The sequence below is a fragment of the Neovison vison genome, chromosome 4, assembly GCF_020171115.1.
Source record: "Neovison vison isolate M4711 chromosome 4, ASM_NN_V1, whole genome shotgun sequence".
NCBI classification, from domain to species: Eukaryota; Metazoa; Chordata; class Mammalia; order Carnivora; family Mustelidae; genus Neogale; species Neogale vison.
This window is the reverse complement of record NC_058094.1, coordinates 3,722,540-3,746,130: the sequence shown is the minus strand read 5'-3', so window position 1 is coordinate 3,746,130 and position 23,591 is coordinate 3,722,540. Positions and strand designations below refer to the sequence as shown.

The following is a 23,591-nucleotide window of genomic DNA, read 5'->3' as shown; positions in this document are numbered from 1 at the left end:
TCCCAGCCCCTCCCACAAGACTTCGCACCCAGAGTGGCCGCTGTGTGTGCTGGTGTGTGCGGGAGGGGAGGTGGTAGGTTAATTTAAACTTTAACTTGCTCTCCTTTTCCCACAGGGAGAAGGAGTGGGAACAGGTTTCTAAAAATAGCCCGGCCTGTCAAAGCTGGTAACCGTCAGGCAGGGCAAAGACAGGGCTGCTCGGGGAGGCAGCGCGGCTGGGAGCAGGGAGGACTCCCAGCTCTGGAGCTCCTGCCGCCCACACGCACCAGGCTCCGTGGCCAGCGGGCAGTCTGCATCCTGGGGCCATGACTGCCTCCCAGGCGACGCCATCAGAACCGGAAACAGGTACCTCCCGACAGTTGCCACCACGGGATGAACGGTGGTGACCACCGGGGTCACACTTCCTGTCTCTGCCTCTCGCGCACCTGCAATGGCCCCGTCTTCATCAGAGCAGACTGAGGGTCAGAGACGGTGGGAACCTCTCCCAGGCCACCCCGATGGTCTGAGGCTGAAGGCCCAAAAACCCATAGCGCCTATCCATGGGGCCTGAGGTCACAGGCGAGGATGGCTCCCGTGCACCAGGGCCCCCTGGAGCCAGTGGGAATGGATTCTGGCTCCCCTCCCATGGGTCCCGGGGTGGCCACCCAGGGGCAGTGGCAGCGGCTGTGTGCACACAGGGTCTGTGCCTGGTCTGGGCTCCATCTGCCACGTCCCTTCCTCTCTAGGGAAGAAGCAGACCCAGCAGAGAAGTGTGCACAAGGAGCGGGAAGGAAGCCTGAGATGGTCTCAAACCACCGACCCCGAGGGAACAGAACTCGCGGCCCACGGCCCACAGCCCTCGCCCGACACAAGGTCAAACCCACACGTGTCTAAGCAGCTTAACCCACACACTGCACTGAGGTTGCCTGGGTTCGGGGGGATTCCAGGTGCACTGGCCTCAGTGAGTGCCACAGACAGAATCACATCTGGGGACTGGGCCGGAGGCCCTCTGTCAACACTCTTCAGGTCAGACCGGAGGCATTTGGAAGAAAAGTCCAAATGAAAGCACTCTGTTTTAAAAGAGCCAAAACACAGCACACTTGGGTCTCTCCGATAGGAGAAATTTCTATACACTAAGATGCAAATCGTGGGAGTTAAGAAAGAACCCAGTGCAGCTAAAATCAGCATGAATGTTAATCTAAACATCGTAAAATTATAAAACTGCACCAGAAATACCAAGTCTGGAACTCTCGTCTGGGGAAATGCAGCACCCACTTGAGCACTGCTCGCCCCCCACACATGCTCGCCCCCCCCACATGCTCTCCCCTTACTGGTCGCAGGGGCCCACACAGCACCGGGCAGGGCCTCAGGTGCGCGCTGGAACCCCGCCGAGGTGGCTGGGTGCGCGCTGCCCCGTCTGCTCGGCTACGCTCCTCACCGCGGCCTCACCTGACCTGCCTTCATGTGCTTGTTTACACTGGCCTTATCGTCCCCCAGGCGATTTCGATTTTAGCCCTGCTGAGCCACACTTTAAAATCGGGGAGGGCTATCTGCCTGGAGCAGAGCTCCCTAAAGGCTCCGAGCTTCGTGGCCATCACCTCGTGGCACCTGGAAACACGCGTGCGTGGTCACAATCCCGGTGCCCCTCTGCGGTGGCCAGAGCTGGGGGCACCTGGAGCTGGCGGCGCCCAGACCTCCCTCTTCCGACACCCATGTGGCCTCCTGCCCTGAGGGAGCACCTGCTCCCACATATTTGCTCCTGAGTCTCCAGGGCACCCTGATCCTGCCCCAGAGGGAGGCAGGGGATTGGTGCGGGGCGGGGGGGGGGGGCTTGGCAAGATTGAGGCAAGCGCGTTATTGGGGAGGACAAAAAGGCAGCCTTACTGAGCGAGAGCTCCACACTGGGCTGAGCACATCCATTTCATTAAGAGCCCTGATGGGAACAGGCGAAATCGGTAATGTGATTAAGGAGGGCTTCGCGGGCTGGGGCTGCCGACTCCCGCCGCCGCCCGGCCGCCGCCCCTCCCCGCCGCGGGCAGGACATGTGGTGCGGCTCATCTCCCTCGGTAATGGGGTTATCTGGGGCCTGGCTGGGCTGGGGAACATGACGACGTGTGACTGCGGAGCTGGGGCAGCAGGTGTCTGCCCGTGCATCTGCGGAACACGCTCTCGGCACAATCCCGGCATCAGGACACACACGCGGGCAGGACACCGGAAAATTGAATCTTATTACTAATTAATGGCTTTAATGCCTATGATTAGGCCTCAAACACAGTCTATTTTCCCAAAGATAAGTTTAGCTCTGTTTGAACCGGGGGCCCAAGTGCTCTGCTAACACCGGCGCCAAAGAGCTCAGCTCAGCTAATCGAATTCACGAGTTCTGAATCGACCGCCCAGATTCTCACAACTGTCATCTGAGAATAAATGACCCCAGGAGGGCAGCTTTGCTCTCCAGCAAGTGCCATGCTGGGGATGGGGAGCGGGGCTGAAGGTGTAGGGTGCAAAGGCCCAGCGGTCCCTGATCACTGGGCACAACCCGGCCCGCGCCGCGCCCTCCAGCCAGAGACCCGGCCCCGGGACCCGGGTGAGGGCAGCACGGCAAAGGGTGCGGGTGCAGAGCTGGCGTTCTAGGCAGGGGCGATTCTGCCTCTTCCCACGCCAGGACACTTGCTCATGTCTGCAGACAACTTTGGTTGTCACATCTGAGTAAGCATGCCCTTGGCATCTAGCGGGCAGAGGCCAGGGGGCTGCCGGACATCGTACGGGGCACCGGATGGCCCCTGACGAAGAAGCAAGCAGCCCCACGCCTCCACAGGGCTGCAGGGGAGTGCACTTGAGGCAGGAGGAGGACACGGGGCTTACAGGGACCACACACACCTCCTGGTCAGACGGCAGCTCGTTTGTTCAGGTGACTGGCCATGGGCAGCCTCTGCAGCCTGGGGGGTGTGCACACACGCACACTCGGGCACCCCTGTCCCATGTGCGGGAGAGCGAGGCATCACTGCTCCCCCTGAGCAGAGCCCCAGCCTGCTGCCAGGAGCCTGAGCACACCTGGGGCCAGGCCTAGGGGCCCCACTTCTCCTTTCTGTGAGGAAAAGGCCCTGGCAGCCCCCAGAGAGGGCAAGGCTTCCGCCCATCTGCACCCACCGCTCAGGGGAAGCAGGCCTGAGCACGGCAGAGTGGGCATCCATGGGCCAACCAGGGGGTTCCTGGGCGGCACCGTCTCTGGGGCAGTGTGCCCCTATCTAGCTGGATTTTCAATCCTTTCCTGCAGAGACGCTGCCCAACAGCAGCTGAGAACCAGCTTCGTTCAGAGGAAAGTGGAGTGACCGAGGGCTCCCGGGGCAGCCACCCGTCTGCAGGACAGGAGCTGGGGCTGGCAGGGCAGCTGCACAGCAGAGCTCCCGGCAGTCTCAGAGCCCACAGGATTTGCTTGTTGCCCAAGACAGGGGACTCACTGGTCTGGCACATTCCACCGGGAGGTCAAAGGGGCCCAGCTCTCAGGGGCAGGGGAGCCTCTGCCACTTATGGGGCTGTGTGTCCTAGGCAGGATGCTCAACCTCTCTGAGCCTCACTTTCTCCCTCTGTACAGCAGGACAGAACTACTACCTCCCAGGGCTGCTGTGAAGACTAAGCTGTGGGAGGGGTGCAGGGGGCCCATTCCCTTCCTCCCTGTTCCTGACTCTGCCCAGGACACTCATACTCCCCGTTGCAGGACAGCTTCTTGCATTTGGAGCTGCAGGGGCCCCCTGCACCCCTGCCCTCTCCCTTCCTGCAGATGTCCCGTGAGAGGCCTTCCTTGACAGCTGTCCTTACCTCTGCCACCTCCTTGACCCTCTTCACTTGGATCCTCCACATTGCACTTGGTGCCCATGGACAGACTTCCCACGTGTCCTGGTGCCCCCGGGCCTCCATCCTAGCTCTGCCCAGGAGCTCAGAACCCACCTGGCACATCCACAAGAAAGCCCCTCTAGCGTTTGCCAAACTACTGTAGGACTCAAAGAGCGTTGCCCAAAGTTGCTGTCAGCAAACCAGTGTATTCTCATCACGTGGGGGGTTTCCGGGAGCCTCGACTGCGCCAGAGGCAGTGGTCCCCACAAAGGGCTCAGGGAGGCACTCGGGAGACCCAGGTGGGAACACGCACGCTCCAGCAGCCAGACAGTGACCTGGCTCTCCTTTCTGGTCCCGTTCCAGGCATGGGGCCGGCCACAGAGCCCCCATTCCGTGCACACCGAGCCTTCCCCTGCATTCTCTGTCAGGTCCATGGCCGGCACCAGCAGAGGCTGTCCTCATGCACATGGTGGCATGGATACCGTGTCTGCCCGGGAGCTCTCGGAGGCTGGCAGGGACAGGTGTCGGAGGAAGACATACAAGCAGACTGTGCAACCTCGTGTCCCGAACAATCGGTACAGGGTTGCTGAGAGTCACTGGACCTCTAAGGCTGTTCTTCTGACGGAGGCTGCGTGTGTCCTGAAGGGGACCCGGCGACAGACCTATGGCCTGAGAAGGCCCATCTACTCCTCTCCTAAGCCTGGGGGAAGACGGCGAGGGAAGAGAAAGGCAGGGCCAGGATTTACGCGGTGCCGACTGAGTGCGGGGGCACTCCTCATGCCTCAGTCGCTTAGTCCTCTCTGCTCCCTGGGGAGCCGGGTCGTGGTGGGTTCCCGAGCACAGACTGAGGACAGAAGTTGGTTCTTTGAGCCGAGGTGGGCTCTTTACACCCGAGGCTCAGGGGCTGAAGCAGGCTGGCCCAGGTCCCCTTAGGCTGTGGCAGGTCAGGCGTGGGGACCCAGCCTCCTGGCTGCCGCAGACACAGGTTTGTACCCTGCCCAAGACCCATCCACCAAGGACCGCAGCGCAAGCAAGGTCCCTGCCAACGAGTGGGGGAGGCAGGCTGCCGCTGGGCATCTCGGCTGACCTCTCCGTGGGCCCCTCAGCAAGACCCCGTGCTTCTCCTGGACACAGAGCCCTCAAACACTCCCAGGGGTCGGGGACATGGTCCGATAATCCCCAGAAACCTTCCAGCCCCAGAAGTCGGTGCTTCTGTGACTCAGAATCAGCTCTCCCCGGCCCCGCATGGCTTAATTGCCAGGCAATGCGGCTGATAGGATCTGTAATCAAGCCGGCGGTGGGGGCGGCGGAGGAGGTGACGTCATGAGTAAGTGGATACTTTGATGAGCACTCACGGCCATCACTCCGCATCTGAAACGTCCTCTCCAACTCTCTGAAAGACAACCCCGCACTAACCTGAAACCCAGAGCACGCGGTTCGCGTGCGGGAAGCGACCGGAGATCACAGCGTTCGCCCAGGCCCCTTGTGAGGCTCCAGAGGAGGGAGGCAGAACTTTGGAATTGAAAACCAGCCAAGCATGAGCCAATTACCACCCTGAGATCAATCCTCGAAATGGCACGGGAGGGAACAGGGACCCCAGTGCGGTAATGCTCGGGGTCATCAGCCCATGGTGAACAGTCCCTGAGCAAACCCGGCGTGGGAGGTGGCGGCCAGGCTCAGGCTGCAGTAAGAAAACCCGACCTCTTTAGTACAGCGCGAGCCGGGCTTGGGCTCAGCAGTCCTGGTGATGGGAGTGTGGGGAGGGCGCGTGCTCGAGAGGCTTCCTTTCCTTTCTGTGCTGCTCACAGCGGTGCCCACAAGTCAGCCCCTGAGCACTGTCCTGGGCTCTTCCGGGTGTTCGGAGCCCAGCTGTGCACTGTGGGGGGGGCTGAAGGTCACCACGCGATGCTGGGACTCAGAGGCGTGCATCCCTGACCGCCACTGGGTCTGTTCCCGCCCACCCTGTCCCGCACCCCTCCCGGGCTGCCAGCCTCTCCCGCACCCCTCCCAGGCTGGCAACCACTAGTCTCGTTTCCATCTCTCCGCATTTGCTTCTTGTGGCCGTTCCATATAAATGGAATCCAACAATAGGTGAGCCCGTGTTGGCCTTCCCTCAGCCGGCGTCATGTGTCCAAGACTCATCCACGTGGCACGAACACGTCTGCATTTCTTTCCACGGGCAGGTAATGCCTGCAACACGGACGATCCACGCCGTGTCCATCTGTCCGTCGGGGCAGACACCGGTGCTGTCTCTCCTGGTCGGCTCTGATGAGCAACGCCGCTGTCATGCATGTACTTTTGTGCGGGTACATTTATCTGGGAGTGGAATGGCCCACGCGGCCGCACGGTGACTTTATGTTTAACTTTGTGAGGAACCGCCAGACTGGCTTCCAGACCAGCTGTGCTAGCTCACGGTCCCACCGGCCACATATGAGGTTCCCATTTCTCCACATCGTCGCCAACACCAGCCATCCTCGTGGGGAGACGTGGAGTTGACTGTGTTTCCGATTTGTATTCCCCAAAGGACTAATAATGTTGAACATCCATTCATGTGCTTGTTGGCCGTTGGCTTTTTCCTTGAAGAAACATCCAGTCAAGTCCTTTGCCGGTTCTTAGATGAGACTGTTTGTCTTCATTGCTTAGTTGAAAGAGTCTTTTATATATTCTGGACACCAGCCCCTTATCAGACACATGACTTACAAATATTTTCTTCTATTCTGTGGGTTGCCTTTTCAGTTTCTTGATGGTGTCCCAAATTAGGAGCACCAGAGTTTCTCATTGTGATGAAAACCAGATTATCTTTTGTTTTTGTTGTTGCACTTTGGTGTCCAATCTGGGAAAATACTGCTCAATCCAAAGTCATGAAGATTTACTCCCTTGTTTTCTTCTAAGTGTTTGATAACTTCAGCTTTTACAAGGTAGGTATTTGATTCATTTAGAGATAACCTTTACATATGGTGTGAGGTAGGGGTCCAATTTTGTTCTTTTGCACATGGATATCCAGTCGTCCCTGTGCCATTTGTTGAAAAGACTCTTCTTTCTCTATTGAACTGTCTTGCCACCTTGTTGAAAATCGATTCATTAATGTGAAGGTTTATTTCTGGACACTCAGTTTTATTCCATTGACCTACATGTCTTGTGACAGAACCACACTGTCTTGATTATTATAATAGCATTTTCTTGAACGTAGGCTCCATGCCCAGTGTGGAGCCCAATGTGGGGCTTGAACTCATGACCCCGAGATCAAGACCTGAGCTGAGATCAAGAGTTGGATGTAGCTGACTGCCACCCAGGCGGCTCATGATTATTATAGCTTTATGGTAAGTTTGAAACTGGGAAGAGTAAATTTTCCAGCTTTGTTCTTCTTTTCCCCCTCAATATATTTTGGCTATTCTGGGTCACTTGTATTTTCCTAAGAATCTAGGATCAGCTTGTTATTTTCTGCTGAGAAGCTAGCTTTTGATTTTGATCAGAATTGTGTTGAATCTGCAGACCAGTTTGGGGACTAATGATACCTCAGCAAAATTAGCAGTCCAATCCATGAACAAAGGACGTCTTTCTATTTACTTAGGTTTTTAAACATTTTCATCAGTTTCCTGCAAGGACATTTTATAATTTTCAGGGTACATATACACCATATACTTCTTAGGTTAGGTTTATTCCTGAGTATTTTATTCTCTTTCCTGCTATTGTAGGCAGAATTGTGTTCTTAATTCATTTTTGGACTGTTTCTTGCTAGCATGTACAAACACTGGGTATACCACCTTGTGTGGGAACAAAGACTTTTCATCAGAGCTGGGCTTTAGAAATACCACCTTATTTAGAAATACTACCTTAAAGATAAGCTTCTGGGATCCTGGAGATATTGACCTTTGTGGCTTAAAACAATGGAAATTTATTCTTTTACAGTTCTAGATCCTGAAGTCTGAAATTAGTATCACTAGACCAAAATCAAGGTGTTGGCAGGGCAGCACTCCCTCTGGCGGCAGCCCTGGAGAGATTCCGTTCCTCATTTTCTCCAGCTCTTGGCAGTGGCCAGCACTCCTTGGCTTGTGGTCCCATCACCGACCTCTGCCTCCAGAGTCACAGGGCCACAGCCTCCCCCGTCATGACAGATGTGATTGCATTTAGGGCCCCTGCAGAGAGATAATCTAGGATGATCTCATCTCAAGCTCCTTCCCTTAATCACATCTGCAAAGACCACGTTTTTGGCCATCCATGCTCACATTCCCAAGGTCCTGGGGACAAAGGCTTGGACATCTTTTGGAGGGCCATTGCTTGCCTACCTTACCACCCTTCGTGCAGGTGGGGAGAACTCTGCAGACAAGCGGAATCCCCATACCCCCACTGCCAAATGCTGACACTCAAGCTATCCAAACCGTCCCTCCTTACTGGCTTCCAAAAGGGCCCACTGCCTTGCAACCACGTTTTCTGTCTGACTGCAGAGGGCTCTGGTGCCAGCTGTACTCGGAGCCAGATCATCGCCACGGAAACTCGATGCCTGTTCTCCACTGTCCACGCTGGGCCCCTGGGCAAACACACATGGGGCTCCTGTGAGTTTGTCTGTAGAGGAGCAGTGAGAACGCGCTCTAGGACTGCCAGGGCAGGGAGCTGGGGCCAGGAAGCCTCCTGGCAGTCCCGCATTAAACGCTGACCAAGCCTGGCTCTGTGCTGGGCGCAGGGACCCGGAGGCCATCGCAGCTGCCCTCGAGATGCAAACCCTGCCTGTCCCGCACCCATTGCCGCCTGTGTGATCTGCGCTGTGGGGGCCCAAGTATGTCACTGTTGCCTGCACGCCTCTGTCCCCTTGTAACCTCATGCTCTGCCATCTGTGGACTGGGTGGCCAGTGCCCCACAGACGCGGCCTCAGGTATGTGCTCACCCTCACCCAGGCAGGGGCTCTGGGTGGGGAATCACAGCTCAGCTGTGACCTGGAGGTAAGCCCTCCCCCCGTCCCCCTGGTCTGGACCTCTGTTCCCTCATGTGCATCCAGGGTCGGGCCAGAGGGTCTGGGAAGAGGGATAACTCACTTTCCTTCCACGCAGAGCCAGATGGGCTGCCCTGTAAAGAGGCTGGGGCCCCTCTGGGGACTCCTCATCTCCTGGGGCAAGGTGAGGGGTGCAGGCTTGTCCCCATATCCCGTGGGGCTCCTCCCCAAGGGAGGCTTCCACAGTAGGCCTGTCTGTGGCACTGCAGGTGTCCCAGACTCCACGGGAACAACATGGAGGTTATCAGGACGCGCTTGGTGGCACCGCGGGCCGTAGGAACCTGGGGTGGAGGGAATGACAAGTATCTTCCTGGCACACTGTGGGGTTTGGGCAGTTTTACGGAGACACAGTTTCCTCAGAAGCAAGCTATCCATCACCTTCTTTAGTAAATGTGCCGAACCATATTACAAGACGCACTATCTACTATTAACAAGCATTCAGTTATCTACCAATCACTTGCCTAGGCCCTCGGGGAGACCCGGGCCAGACGCCGGCCTGACTGGAGGCAGCGACCCATGCAGGCAGCCGACGGCGGTGCCTGGGGGCAGGACCCGAGTGCTCGCTTCACCCTGGATAAGCAGGACCCGCCGTGTGGGACGCTCCCCATGCACGGGAAGGGTATTCGCAAGATGGGGCGGGCACAGACGTGATGAGTGTCCCTTTAGCTGTGTCACGGTCTCGTTTCACACAAGAGGAGGCCAAGACCCCGGACGTCTCGGGAGCTCGGCCACAGCGGACCCAGCGGCGGCAGAGGCAGGGCCAGGTCCTGCCGGACGTCACGAAACAGCTCATGCGTTTACATCGCACGATTCAATGGGTTTAGCACATTCACTGCCACGTAACCACCGCCACCCCGACTCTGGGACAGTTCCATCCCTCTTGCCAGGATCCCTGTCACGGTCCACTGTCACTCTGCCCCGCCGTCCCACAGCCGCGCGTCTGCTTTCTGTCTCTGTCGGTTTACCTGCTCTAGACGTCTCCCATGAACACAATCGCGTGACACGCACCGTCTCACGTCTGGCTTCTCTTCCTCAGCACGACCCTTGTCACGTTCGTCATTCGTGTCCAGCGTCTATCGGCGCTTCCTTCCTGCGCACAACTGAGCAGTACCGCACTGTGCGGACAGACACATCTGTGCGTCCGCCCATCACCGGACGGGCATCTAGGTCGGCTGCTGCCCCTCGGGGCTGTCCCAGCGGTGTGGCTGCGGGCACCCTCGTGCGGGCTTCTGCGGGTCATGGGCAGGTTCCTGGGTCTCCCGCCTGAGCAGAGGATGTGCTGACTGGCCCTGTGTTCCGGCACGTGACCGAGGTCCGCGGCCAGGACAGCTCTCTGAGGACTGGAGCGTCTCGGCACCAAGAGCAGCTCCCACGATAGCCCTTCTGAGGACGGGGCAGCAAATGCCAAGGGCAGGTCACCCCTCACTTTGTCCTCTCAGCCTTTACCTCACAAGGAGAAAGTGTGCCCTGGACCTGCTCAGAAGCTGTTTCATCCACGGAGAGGCACACCAGGGACACTGACTCCAGCACCATGACAGACAGTGAAATGTCCTCTTTGAGGACGCCCATGGGCCGGCTGACCGGGAGCCAGGAGCGGCAGGAAGCCTCCAGAGGCTGCTGGGCGACGGCCCACTCCAGGAGGTGTGGCAGGGGAATGCTCCGTGGGGACGGCGCCGGCGGACAGGGGTCTCCCCAAGGAACCCGTCCTGGGCCCTTGTTCCTCCGCACGGTCTCCTTCCCACCACCACACCGCCCCTCCCCCTCCCCCCACCGCAGCCTCCACTGTCTCTCGGCCCTGCCCCCGTCAGCAACGTCACACCCCAACCCACACCAGCCACGGACACGTGCCCCCCAGCCAGGTCACCACAAGACAACCCCCAACAGGGATGGGCCAGCCCCGAGGTCAGCCACGCTTCCCCAGCGCACTGAAACCCACAGTTCCTCCTCGGTCCCAGCAGCCCCGCCCCCACCTTGCTCCCCGAGGGCTCCCTGAGCAGGTGTTGCTGTGGGTGCACCTGCCTGGGGACAGGCTCACCGGGGACCTGGAAGGACTCCGGTAGGGAGGGATTCGGGGAGTCAGGTGGACGGCACGCACGTGACCATCTCCACGGCCTCCTGACACCCGCCAACAGGATAGCGGTGGGATAAGTGAGGCCTGAAGCCGGAGGAGGGAGAGGCGACAGCCGCTGTAGAAGGAGGGCAGTGAACTCTGGGAAGAAGCGAGGAGGTGAGCGGCAGTTGCCGGGAGCAGGGAGCGGGGCGGGAGGTGGGGGCAGGACGTCGGCACAGCAACACAGTTCGGACCTTCTCAGGTGGCTGACATCGTGCTGGCCGCTTGAGGTCGGCCACTAGGACTACAGGCTCTCGGAACCCAGCAGACGCTATAGAGCGGGGCTGCCCCCACGCCTCCCCCGGAGAGCGGGCTGTTGAAACACTTACCGCACGGCGCTACTCAAACTCCTCCCCCCGAGACGGCCGGGGCTTCGGTGGACCTCAGTCAGACAGGACAGAGGGCGTGACCTCGACCCGGGGGCCTCTGGACCCAAGACCCTGTGGGGTCCAGACACCAAGTGTTGAGACGAGCAGCCCCTCCCCCGACCTGATGCCCCCACCAGCAGACCCGGGGGGTCAGTCCCGAGTAAAAACCGAAGGCTTCGGTCCCTAGAGGGGCCCCTGTTCCTCTCCACCAGCTTGGGGGTCCCTCTTTGACAGGAATGATGGCTGCGGGGCACAGTCACTGGGGGACGCCTCCACGGCGAAGGCGCCTGGGAGAAATAACGGAGAACAAGAGAAGGAGAAGCCAGGCTCCTTCACGGGAAGCTGGGCCTGACACTCTGAGACCAGAGGCGGCGGTCTGTCTGTGAGGAAGAAAGGGGGCAGAGGCAGAGCAACGACGAGCCCCAGGGGACTAACAATGTCACTGGAACAGTCACAGAAATCCCACACATGGACGGGAGATAAACCCGGGGACACCTCCTGGGCAGCAGAGTGAAAATTCTGAGATGCAAGATGGGAAGAAAAGGAAATTAAAGGACCAGCTCAGGAGGCCCGACCTCCAGCTAGCGAGCGTCCTGGAAGAGAAAACCAAGGGAGCAGAAGGGCGAGAATTATAGCAATCACAGAAGAAACTGTCCTGGTGGTTTTATTACAAGGACACGGCCCACTAAGGGTACCGTACAAAGGATTTCCAAAAGAACCACACCAGATTACATGAGATGACAGATGCTGGAGGAGGAAGAGAGGACCCAGAGGTTCCCGACAGAGGGACGCTGCTGATTCACCAAAGTCGGGAATTCGGAATTCCTGTTGAGACAACTCAACAGGACCTTGGAGAATCACGTCTTAGACATGCAAGTTTCTAGAAGCTGGAAGACAGCAGAAATGCCTTCAAAATGCCAAAGGAAAAAGAAATCCAAATTCTAAATCCAAACGAATCATCAATTAGGTTTTTAGGAGAACGAAGATAATTTTCAGCTGTGCGGTATTTCAGAGCATTTTCCCTCTACGGTCTTTCCTGGGACAGCGCTAGAGGACGTGCTCCGGCCGGCTGCAGGGGAAGGCCCAGCAAGAGAAAGGCAGGGGGAGGAGAGGCGGGCGCAGCCGGGCAGCCTGCGGGGCATGGCCCAGACGGCGGAGACGGGAGGCCACCAGGAACAAGGCAAACCCTGCAGGTCAGCCGACGGGGCTAGTGGTAGAGAGGCTTTAGCGCTCTGGCGGAGAGCTCGAGAACACTACGTAGGGTCACAGAAAAATTAAGAAAGAAAAAGAGGCAATCATTAACTGCAGGAAAAGCAAAAAATTATACAAAGAAGGAAGTGCAGCCCACAGCAGAGAAGTGGCTCGACCGTGAGTGCTCACCTCGCCGTGCCACGCCTAACAGAAGCAACTCAGGGGGATTTAACCTAAAACCGGACCCGCCTACAGCCAGAGGGTAGAGGCAGGAAGTCGGCAGATGTCCGGCCCGGGGACTCCGGAGACGGAGACCGGTGGGCACTGCTGGCCTGACCTCGGTCACTTCCTTCAGGTGGGCTCTGAGCACTGGGCACCGGCAGGGGGCTCGGGGTCAGGGCTCAGCCACACGGGGAGACTGGACTGTGGGTTTCATCGTGTGTCTCCTACAACTAGCCAGCTTCTTTGGCCCTGTGTGTGTATTAACATAAATAAAAAATATTCTTGCAGAAAACGAAGCATCAAAGAGCAGAGTTAATGAATGAGCTGGCACTCGGAGCCCGAGCACATCGGTGTGGGGAGCACAGAACTGCAGTCCGGAGTCTGGGTCCCGCACAGAGCGGGCCGGCGCCCGGTCCCCTTGGCTGGGAAGTGGGCCCAGTGCCCACCCTGCTCGGCGGTGGGAGGACAAAAGCGATCCGCATGTCAGACGAGGCTGTACTGGACACCGGACAAACACGGGTTGTGTGATCCCATGGAAAGCGAGCTCTGCGCCGGACCCCTGGCAGGTCCTGGGGAAGGCAGTTCCTTCCCCCTTCTGCCCCCTCCTCCAGGCTGTCTTCCAGGCTCTCCAAGTCTCTTGGGGAAGTGGGTGAGAGCAGAGAGGCCCAGCCATCTCGGAAAGGGTAAGAAAGCAGGAGGACTTGCGACCCACACGGAGGGGACTTCGAGTTTGCCTGACCTTGAAGAAGCCACATAACCTCTGAGCTTCTGTGTCCTCTACAAGGTCCATCCCAAGGATGCACCCTCTGCAGGGCTGGTGGGGTGACGGCGTGAGCAGTGTGAGAGCCAAGCCAGGCCTCCCGCTGCCCCAGGGTCTAAGTCAAGACCTCTCTTCCCCGCAGAGCTCCGGGGAGGGCTGCCTCCAGGCCTCCCCTTAGGAGGCTGGCTGACGCCAGTCCTCAGTGCAGCGCGGGCCAGTGAGGGCGCTGAGCCACAGGGGCCCAGGCTTGGTGGAGGGTGAGCGCCGGGCACTGGAGCGGCCTGGAGGCGGTGAGGCCAACAGTCCACGCGGGGTCTGAGGGGCCTCCTGGGCCCAGCGCCTGCTCAGAGTGGGCGGGGGCCTCGACTCCTGGGGGCCTGCTCCGGTGACAGAGAGTGAAGCCGATGTCACAGGCCTCCAGGAGCCCACAGTGACTGCGTGGAGAGGGGGCTGCGGTAGGAACTGCGGCCCAGAGGAGGGAGAGCTCAACCCGGCTGGGAGGAGTCAGAGGGTTCCTGGGGGAGATGACACCAGAATGAGCCCACGACAACCTGGCCCCGAAGCTCTCTCCTCCCTCCCTCTTCCTCCACCCTGCGTGCGTGGAGGCCGGGAAAGAACCATGATGCTCCAGCACCTGCTACAGCCGGGCAGTCCCACTGGACGTCTCTGTTCTGGGGCCTGGGCCCAACGGGGATGTCAGAGGGGAGGATCGGCCACCGGGAGACGTGGTGGTAGAACGAAGTCCGGCAGCGGACCTGTGTCCAGGCCAATCGGTTTCGAACAGAGAATAGAGGACAAGAAACCAAGAAGGTTCTAGAACCTCTTGGCTGTCAGGACGTGGGAGAGAACTGCCCCTGAGTTGCCTGCGGTCAGCAGGAGGAGGAGGAGACCAACAGGTGAGAGGTGGGGCCCGTGGCCGACAGGAGGACACCGAGAGGGACCCGTGACCTGGGGCTCCTCAGGGGAGACAAGCTTCACGTTCCTGGGCTCAGTTCGCAGGGAGACGTAAACTCATCCTCTGAACAAACACTCCTTCTCCAGCGCTTACTGGCTAACAAGCGGCAGGGCCAGACTCTGAATCCAGGCCTGCCCGCAGAGCGCCCCCCAGACGCCTCTGGCCAGCCTAGAAGCAAAAGGACGGCTGTGTCCCATGCTGGAAAATGCTGGCAAGAATGCCAAGGACAGACAGAGGCAGAGCCGCATCAGGACCCCATGCCTGCGGAGCTCGTGAGGACAGACACAGCAGGGCCACCCCGGCTCCCGGAAACCCACGTGCCCTCTGCTGCCAACAGTGCCATGTATGGCCAAGCAAGAGGCACCCAGCCGGGGACCCAGCAGCTCCCCCTTCTCCACCTGGGCCAGCTGCACTCCGGGGCCAGGCTGGGGAGAGGCGCTGCGGACCATCGCTTCAGCCTCCCGCCCGAAACAGCTGGGGAGGAGGAGGAGCAGAACGGCCCCGGGGCGGTTGGGCCTCAGGTGCCCCCTGCATCTCGGGGCTCTCCTCCTCCAGCGGCAGAAGGCCAACATCAGCAGCCTGGGTCAGACTCGATACTGGGGTGGGGGATGGTAGGTAACCGGCTCAAGGTCACACAGCTGCCCTGAGATTCAAAATTCTTGCTGTTTCTAAGTTCCCGGGACTCCCTGGAGCTCGCTCACACCCCATGTTCCCTCATTCACCTGCTGTCTGTCCCTCTGTTGTTTCCGGAGGGCCGGGCACCGTGCTGCCTGCAGAGGCTCGCAGTGGAGGCGGCCGGCCTGGGCCGTGAGCACACGGAAGACATGTCTAACCACTACTCCCGTTCACACCTTGAACTACCATCGCCACCTTCCAGACAAGACGGACAGGCTGAGGTCCCGGGAGGCTGAGGACCCTGCACCAGGCATCCTGGGGAACAGGTGTCAGAGCCCGGAGTGAGCCCGGCAGCCTGACTCCTGAGCCCAAGTTCTCTACCACGGGCCAACACCTGCAAAAGAACCATCACGGCTGGTGAACATCCAGCGGACAACCTACAGAGCGCTCGGGGCAGACTGGCCAACCACGGAAACTCCTGGAAGGCCAGACCTGAGAGACGAAAGGAGTCACTCAGGCAAAGCAGGGTGTAGGGAGAGCTGGTTGTTCAGAGAGCAGGAGTGAGTGCCAGGAGCCCCTTCTAGACCCAAAGCAGCTCGGTGCACCTGGGGTTTGGGAAGGCCCGTGAGGCGGGGAAGGATGTAAGGTGACCCCAGGAGATGTCCCATTCTGCCCGGCAAGCACACTTCGGACAGTGAGGGACACATCCCAGCTGCAAGGGGCCAGCCTGGACCGGGGAGGACGGGCCCACCCCGCCCTGGACGTGTGGTCGCGGGTGCAGGGGAGCGACGGAGCAGTCTGCTTCCTTCTGGTCCTAAAACTGCCTCCACAAGTGTCCCAAGGTCACCAGGAGTTCCCTCTGATCTGGCTGCTGTCCGCGGACTTGCCTTCGATGGTGCCTCCAAGTGGGAAGGAAAGGCCCTCTGAGCGGATCGCTTCCTCTGTAGGTAATAGTCACGTTTCAGAGAAGGGAGCATGGTCATCGCCAGGCTAAGGTTCTGGATGAGGCTGCTGTCGTGGGCCCTTGCCCTGCTGGGAACAGGGGTGTCCCTGGGGCTTCCCCTCCCACCCCGCCCGCGGCTCAGAGTCCTCCTGCAGCCCCGGGCCACCCCCCACACGTGCTCTGGCTTTCCCTTCACCCCAGTCTAAATGTCTGTTCTCTTGTTCTTTTACGAATCTTTATAAATCACCGGTGTCCTGTCTTCGGTCAGATTGGATGTGAACGGGCATGCGTGCCGACCGCTGCTGGGCTCCAAACCCACACCTGGGCCTTCCACACATCCCGCCTCCGAGCGGACACCGTGTGCCCAGCCAGGCACCCCGTCAGGGCGGCTCCGAGAGGCGTCCTTCCGTCCAGTGCGGGCAGCCGCTGACGCTCAAAGTCTCGGGCGTCTCCACCGCGACGCCAGGGCCAGGACGGCTCTGTCTTCTCTGAAGATGGGGTCTTAGAACCTTACTTATGGCTGCGGCATCTGAGAAGCTCCCCTTCCCTCGCCAGCGGAGCGGCTAATGAGCCACTGAGATGATCAGTGAGTGGAAAAGGACGCACAGGAAGAACTGTGGCACGTCCTGTCCCCCCGCCTCCTCCCCGCGTGCTGCCCCAAGAGCAGCCGAAGAGAGTGGGAAAGGCCCCCTCAGCCCTCCTGGCCTCCCTGCTGCCGGGCTTGGTGGGATCTCCCTTTTTGTTCCCGACCTGTCCCCTGGGGCTGCCCTCCGTCCACTGTGGCCACAAGGCTGAGGGCAGAGCGACGGGCAGCCTTCACTTTAGAAGGCTTTTCCTTTGTGAGGGTTCAAGTTCTTTTCCCGTCTGCCGCTGCTGGAGGGCACCGGCCGCGAGGCCCAGCACCTCCACAGTGCAATGGACTGGCCGTGGCTCAGGGAAGGAATTTCAGGGACGACCTTGTGCTGTGTGAACAGCCCAGAGCCCGGAGACATTAGGAACTGGGTCCCGGAGGGGAGGGGGCCTTCCCTGTGTCCTACAGAGCCGTGTCAGAGTCCCCAGTACAATCAGGGAGATCCCAACAACATGAGGAATTAACGGAGAAGTTCACGACTGTGTTCTTAAGCTGCCACGGTACCAATGCACACTCGGAGACTAACGCGTTGATCACACACGTGTGTGGGGCTCATCAGCCTCATTTCACAGGGGAGGGCACAGGCAACCTGCCCTCAGCCCCGGCTTCTATGCCTCCACCGTTCGCCGCGCTCCCCTTCCAGGCGCCAGGCCCTCACCGTCGCCCTGGCCAGGAGCTCAGGATAAGGTAAGACAGACGGTGGCAAAATGTTCAGCAGCCTGCTGCTTGGGAAACAGCAACAACAACAGAAACCGGGCCCGTCATAGCTGCCCATTTCCACGGCATAAACACTTCCCAGCAGCTGACGCCCAGCTTCCAGTGTGACGTTAACTAGAGTCACACAGGTCCTGCCAACGTGAGCCAGCCCGTGTGCACTCCGGCACACGCCTGGACGAGATGTCCTCCTGCGCTGTCTCACTCATTCCGGAAGGGTCCGGCCAAGCGTCAGCACCTTGAGAAAGCCTTCCGTGACCGCCCAGCACGAACCACACCGTGTCCCCGACGCCTCAGCCCCTCGCGCACTTGGTGGTCACAACGGCTACTCCCCGGGACACCGTGTGTGGGGAAGCCCCAGAGAGGGACCGCCTTCGCAGTCCCAGAGGGGGCACCGGGAGACAGTGCTCCAGGCGTAATTAGGGTTAAACTCCACTTATGAGCACACAGGCAAAAATGTCTAAATAAAATATGAGCAAACCAGATCCAGCGGGGCGCACCAATAGAACAAGCCACCACGACCGAGGGCGGTTTCGGCCCAGAAACCGATCAGCCGGAATCACCACATTTAAAATGAGAAAGACGTTACGGCTGTATTAATAAACACCGAAAGTCGGTTGATGAAAATAAAAATTCAGAAGACTTCTGAAAGAAACAGGAACAGAAGAAGACAAAATTATACAAGACATTTTTATTTAAAAAAGCACATCTCTTACCCACACAGTTGACCCTTGAACAGCACAGGGGTCATAGGGGTGTTGACTCCCCAACCCCGTGCAGTCAAAAATCTGTGTATAATTGTTTCCTTCCCTAAACTTAACAACTAACAGCCTGCTGTCAACCGGACGCCTGATAGCCTGACAGTCGGCTAACTCGTATTCAGTACATTACACGGTCCGTGTGCGGTATTTTCACAAAAACAAAAGGAACTGCCAAGAAGATCATAAGGAGAAACATGTTTACAGGAAAGTGCTGTACATACTGGAAAAAATCTGTAGGTTGACCTCTGCAGGGCAAACCCATGTTCAAGGCTCGACTGACATATACATGTGTTTCCGATTTCTAACTAGAATATGAATTTTCAACTGAACAACAATGTTCTTAAAGTTCGCATGGACGTGTGACTAAGGAAAGTATAAGGACAAGAAGGGCAAGGAGGGACCTGCTTCGCAGATACCAACACACCCGCAGCCGCCACGGTACCGGGGAGCGTCTCTACGCAGGAACAGGCAGGTCTCTTCAATTCGGCGGAGAGGAGGCTCTAGACAGATCCATGTTCATAAAGAATGAAACGCACCACACAGGTGCCATGTTAATTAGGAGGAGAAAGAGTGATTTTTATGATGAATTAGTCCTGGGGCACCTCGGTGGCTCAGTGGGTTAAGTTTCCGACTCTTGATTTCAGCCAAGGTCATGATCTCAGGGTCTGAGATGAAGCCCTTGCGCTGGGCTCCGCGCTGGGCTCCATGCTGGGCCGGGGGTCGGGTCGAGATGCTCTGTGTCACCCCGCTTCTCCCCTCGCGGGTGCCGGAGCAAGAGGGAGAGAAGCGACTCCACTGAGCACAGAGCCCGACGCGGGGCTCGATCTCACGACCCTGAGATCACGGCCTGAGCCGAAACCCAGATTCGGATGCTCAACAGCCTGAGCCCCCCGATGTTCCTGTAAACGGGTAACTCTTTTAAAAAATAAAATAAACCAGTCCTGGCACAACAGACTAAACCTCTCGGAACACACAAGTCAGGGTCCACCTCATCGTCCACACACAAGCTCCAGACAGACGGACGCTTGGAATCAGAACAGAGAAGAAATGAAGAGAAAGTTGGATCGCAGAAGCGTGGGAGGCAATCCGAAGTGCACGAACCCGGCCGCCGAAAGCAGACTTTGTCTGGCAAAAGCCACCAGGACAAAACCAGAAGAAACACCAGAGCAGGAAAAGGCACCCGCGCCCCATCTGGCCGTCGGTTCCTACGCCCAGGCCGCGGCGTTCTACAAACACCTGAGAGAACGCAAGCATCGGGCAGAGGGGATGCCCAGGGGACCGAAGGAGCGGAATCCACAGGACCCACCGACAGGAGCTCCCCCAGCTCGCCGGTGGCCGGGGCAAGGGCAGTCCGAGCAGAAATGGCACCGGTTACCCAGCAGCGTGCGAATACGAGGACAGGGGCCAATGACACGGGGACCATCCTGGCGGCACCTGCCTGGGCAGCAGGCTCGGGCTGCCCTGAAATGTCAGGTCCGTGGGCCTTAGAGGACTCCACACACAGAGTCGGGCCCACGTGTGAAAACCAAGTACATCTCGTGCGCATGTAACTAGACCGACATGCGGCGGCCTGGGCCTGGAGCGCGTGGGGGGAGAGAGAAGCACCCGTGTGTCACCGGGTTTCTCCTCGGAAGGACGGGAATGGTAAGGAGAGCAGTGCCTTTCAACCCCTGTGCATTACTTCACTGGTTGAGAGAAACAGGAATTACTTTATCATTTAAAAAAATATATACTAAATGGTTTTTAAGTGCTTTCCAGACCGCAAACCCAGGTCAGCGGCAAGGCCTCGTAATTGGCCTAACCCTCATCGTTGCTTACAGACTCCGTGAGCTTGTTAGGGCTTCGGAGGAGAGCGACCACGGACCCCCTGCCCTGCAACCGCCGGGTAAGCAGGAATCAGAGAGGCAGCAGCGGGAGCTCTCCCCGCGGAGCTCGGTGAGAGAAAATGAATCACAGCGCCTGGCTCGCTATTGGCTGGGCCTAAATTGTCCCCACTCTGAGAATTAGTTAAGTGGCTGAGCAATAAAGCGGAGATTTGAGAGTTCTTTCTCAGCACAACGGCTGTGGCTTCTGCCCTTCCAGTCCGCACGGCTTCATCAGGGGCTCGAGCGAGCTACAAAGAGTCCCAGGTGGGGACTCAGGAGCCCACGCGCCTGCCCCCTCCCCCGGCTGCCCAAGCAGCTCTGCGGCCTGAGACATCTGCAAGCCAGCCTCTCTGACTTGGGTTGAGCCAGGCCGGACTTGGGCCAGGCATCGGGTGCATGGGTGCCTTTCTCCGTCTGTGCCTCAGTCCATGCCACGTGCTGGGCACCAAGGAACCAGACACGGCCTGAGGGGCTTGCAGGTCACGACCGCAATGGTCTTCTCAGGGCAACCCTCCCCGCTGTGAGCGGAAGGGGCTGAACCCACATACGGCCCGAGGACGCCTGGGCCAGACCCCCGAGGACAGACAGACCCAGGCTCAGGGCCTCGGTGACAAGAGGGGCGCAGGTTCACAGACTGCCGTTGCTGGAAGAGAGCACACGGGACAGGGGACGGCATCTGGGGCCGCAGGCCTGGGCAGGTGCGGGTTAAGAAGCCCCCGCAGAAGAGCCCGCAGAGCCAAGAGCAACAGCTGGAGCCTTTCCAGGGCTTTCCAGGGAAGAGGCAGGGGGCTGGCACTTGGAGGAACACTGGGGGGGTGGGGGTGGCGCATACTCGTGTCCCCTCCCAGCAGCGCAGGCTGGTCAGGGGCTGGGACCACGTGCAGACGGAGGCTCCGCTGACGCGAAGGCGGACAGAGCCTGGCTCCGCATGGTCTTGGTCGGCTCGGGCTGCCGCGGCGACAAGCCACAGGCCAGGGGCTCAGACCGCTCTGCTTTCCTGCAGCTCTGGAAGACGAAGGCCAAGACCAACACGCAGGGAAGCTGGGGGCCTGGCGAGGGCTTGCCCTTAGCCTGCTGATGGCCGCCCCTCAGTGTGCGAGTCTGGGGAGCCTGTGAGCGCCCTCCGATCTCTCCTGGTACAGAGACACCCGACCTGTGGGGCCAGGACCCCGCCCTTATGACCTGCTTTGACCTTCTCTCCATAGAGACTCTATCTCCAAACAGGAGTCGGGGGGGACACAAACATTCACTCCATATACTCCCCTCCCCAGGGCCTGGTCACCTGAAAGGCCTAAAGAGGGGAGGGGCCCCAGTTGTCACAGACAAGGTGGAGCTTGAGCCGGGACTCAGGGTGAATGGTGGCACAGAAAGAACGGTGTGGATGACGTCACAGGGTGGGGGGTAGGAGCGGGTTGGGCGCCAAGTGGGCGTCAGGCTAAGGGGTCCGAGTGAGGACAGTCCTGGTGCCTGCCACGGCAGAGGGTGTTTGGAGAAAAGCACAAGGTATAGGGGTGTTGGGGGGTGGGGTGGAACATGGACGCCAGGCCAAGAATGTCATTCCACAGCCCCCCAAAACCACCAGAGACCCAAGCAGGGGGGCCAGGCAGCCCAGTGAGATTAGCGACTATGACGATTTCTCCAACGTGGCTTGCACATCCGGGCTTCTAGCCCCTCGCCAGGTGCTGCCACGGGCAGGGAAGGGACGCGCCTAGCTCCCGGCCTCCGCGGATCTCCCCTGCGGGTGAGGGGGACAGGGACAACACAGCACAGCCCGGGGGTCAGCGGGTGTTGGAGGGGGCCATGTGCCGGAGTAGCCCGAGGAGGAAGGCCAACCTGGAGGGACGCCAGGAGGCCAGAGGCTGCTGGGAAGAGCTGTGCCCAAGCTCGATGAAACGTTTTCCTGGGGTTTGGAACGAGCACGGCCTTTAGAGGTCGGAATAAGACGGGCAGCGTAGACAGATTATGCAGCAACCCCCGCTCCCCCACCACTGCCACCTTAATGGCAGGAGGCGACCATGTCAACAGGGACCCGGTTTGTGGAAATGCTGCAGGCGGGGCCTGTGGGATATCCGCCGCCGTGTGTCGTGGCCGCAGACACCGGGACCGCCGAGGCGGGAGCGCAGGGGAAACCGTGAGGGGCCCTCACTGCCGGTGGACGCTGGCCTCACGAGTACGCTCACGGACAGGGGCCTGAAGGGAGCCGAGGGCTTTTTCCTTTCCCAAGTGTCCTGTGACCTAAGTTTCGGGCTGGCCGGGCTCGCTGTCATTCAGATGTCTGGACTCAGGGTTTAGAGCCTCTCCAACAGGGATGCCGGCATGACGAGGGCAGACTTCCTTCCCTCATCACAAGGAACCAGCGCTCCTGGCAGGGGCTCGCGTGGGTGCCGGACAGGGAGCACGGTCACCTGGGGAGCAGAGGCAGACGGAGCAGAGTGCGGGGGTGCAGGGAGACACCACTGTGGCCAGAGAGGGAGAGCCCGGGGCAGCTGGGCACAGGAAGCGAGTCTGCTGTCCTCCAGGTCCCATCAGCTTTGGGGGCAGGAGGTCGGCGGGCCCAGCCCTGGTTCTGCTAGCGAGAAGATGTGAGCTGAGGCCAGTCTTCTCCTTCAATAACCCCAAACAAAGGGTCACAGCAAAGATCGAAGGCTATGCCAGAAATCTGTGGCCGGTGACGTGCTCTCCAGACCGCAGGGGCTAGCTGTTCCGTCACGCGGGGGACTCAGGAAGGCAGATGTGCACAGCACAGCTCCCCGCCCTCCCGAGGGGTACTTGGAACACTCTGGTGTTGGATTGTCTTCCTTTGTTTCTAAGCAAAACTTGGCCATTAAGCTGCAGGTAAGGACCAGTGGGTGAGGCAGTGGCTACTGACGACTGTCCCGGATCACCGCCAGGTGGGGATCGTAAAGTGCTGGAGGAACATCGGCCCAAACAGGAGGGCACTGGAACGGTCTTACAGTGGGCAGGAGCCCGGCTGCAGAATCGGGGGTTGGGACCGGGGAAGGACCTAGAGTCCGACCCACACGGCAGCAGCCCGGACGGGGCCAGCGGGAGGGGCAGCTCCAGCGCTCCAGCAGCCTCCCCTGTGGGGCCCACGGCTGCACTGGGTCCCGAATGGGCTGGTGTGGGATTCCCTCAAGGCTGGCGGTCCGGCCCACCCTGTGACTCAGCACAGAACTCAGATCTAGGCCCAGGGCTGCTGGCCACGCCAACTGGCTGGACGAAGGCCACAGGGGGCAGGACGGAGGGCAGGGCTGCAGGGGCAGCAAGGCGGTCTCAGGGCTCCCAAGCTGACACTCTGACCCACGAGTCTCTGCCTTCATCCCTGTGGGATCAATTAATGTTCCCGATAAAAATGGAAATTTAATTTCCATAATCAGTTCCAAGGAAAAGGTCACTTCCAGCCCCGGGAAATCGTGTTCCTTGGTTGGCTGCTTTTCCGCCCGGCGCTCAGTGGGACGGGGCCGGTGCCGCGCCCCCCACGGGGGACGGAGGAGCAGCTCACCCAGGCAGAGAAGCCGGTGGTCTCAGAGCAGCCGCACCTGCCAGACGGCAGCAGAACTGTGTTTTAGCGCTGAACCACTTGCAGCGGTGCCCCCCACTTTCACGAACGTCAATATGCATCGTGCAAGGGCAGGGCCAGGCTGCAGGGTTGAAGCGAG

At 59.3% G+C, this 23,591-nt stretch overlaps 1 protein-coding gene and 1 long non-coding RNA gene across 4 annotated transcripts in view; one reads left to right on the top strand and one right to left on the bottom strand.

The window, feature by feature from the left end:
• The window catches only part of TRAPPC9 (trafficking protein particle complex subunit 9), a 521,456-nt gene that overhangs the window by 40,939 nt on the left and 456,926 nt on the right, over positions 1–23,591 (bottom strand). The gene's annotated exons all lie outside the window — the stretch shown is intronic.
• On the top strand, positions 137–1,212 carry LOC122904277. Its single transcript, XR_006384172.1, has 2 exons — positions 137–345; positions 726–1,212. It is a non-coding gene; the product is annotated as an uncharacterized LOC122904277 (long non-coding RNA).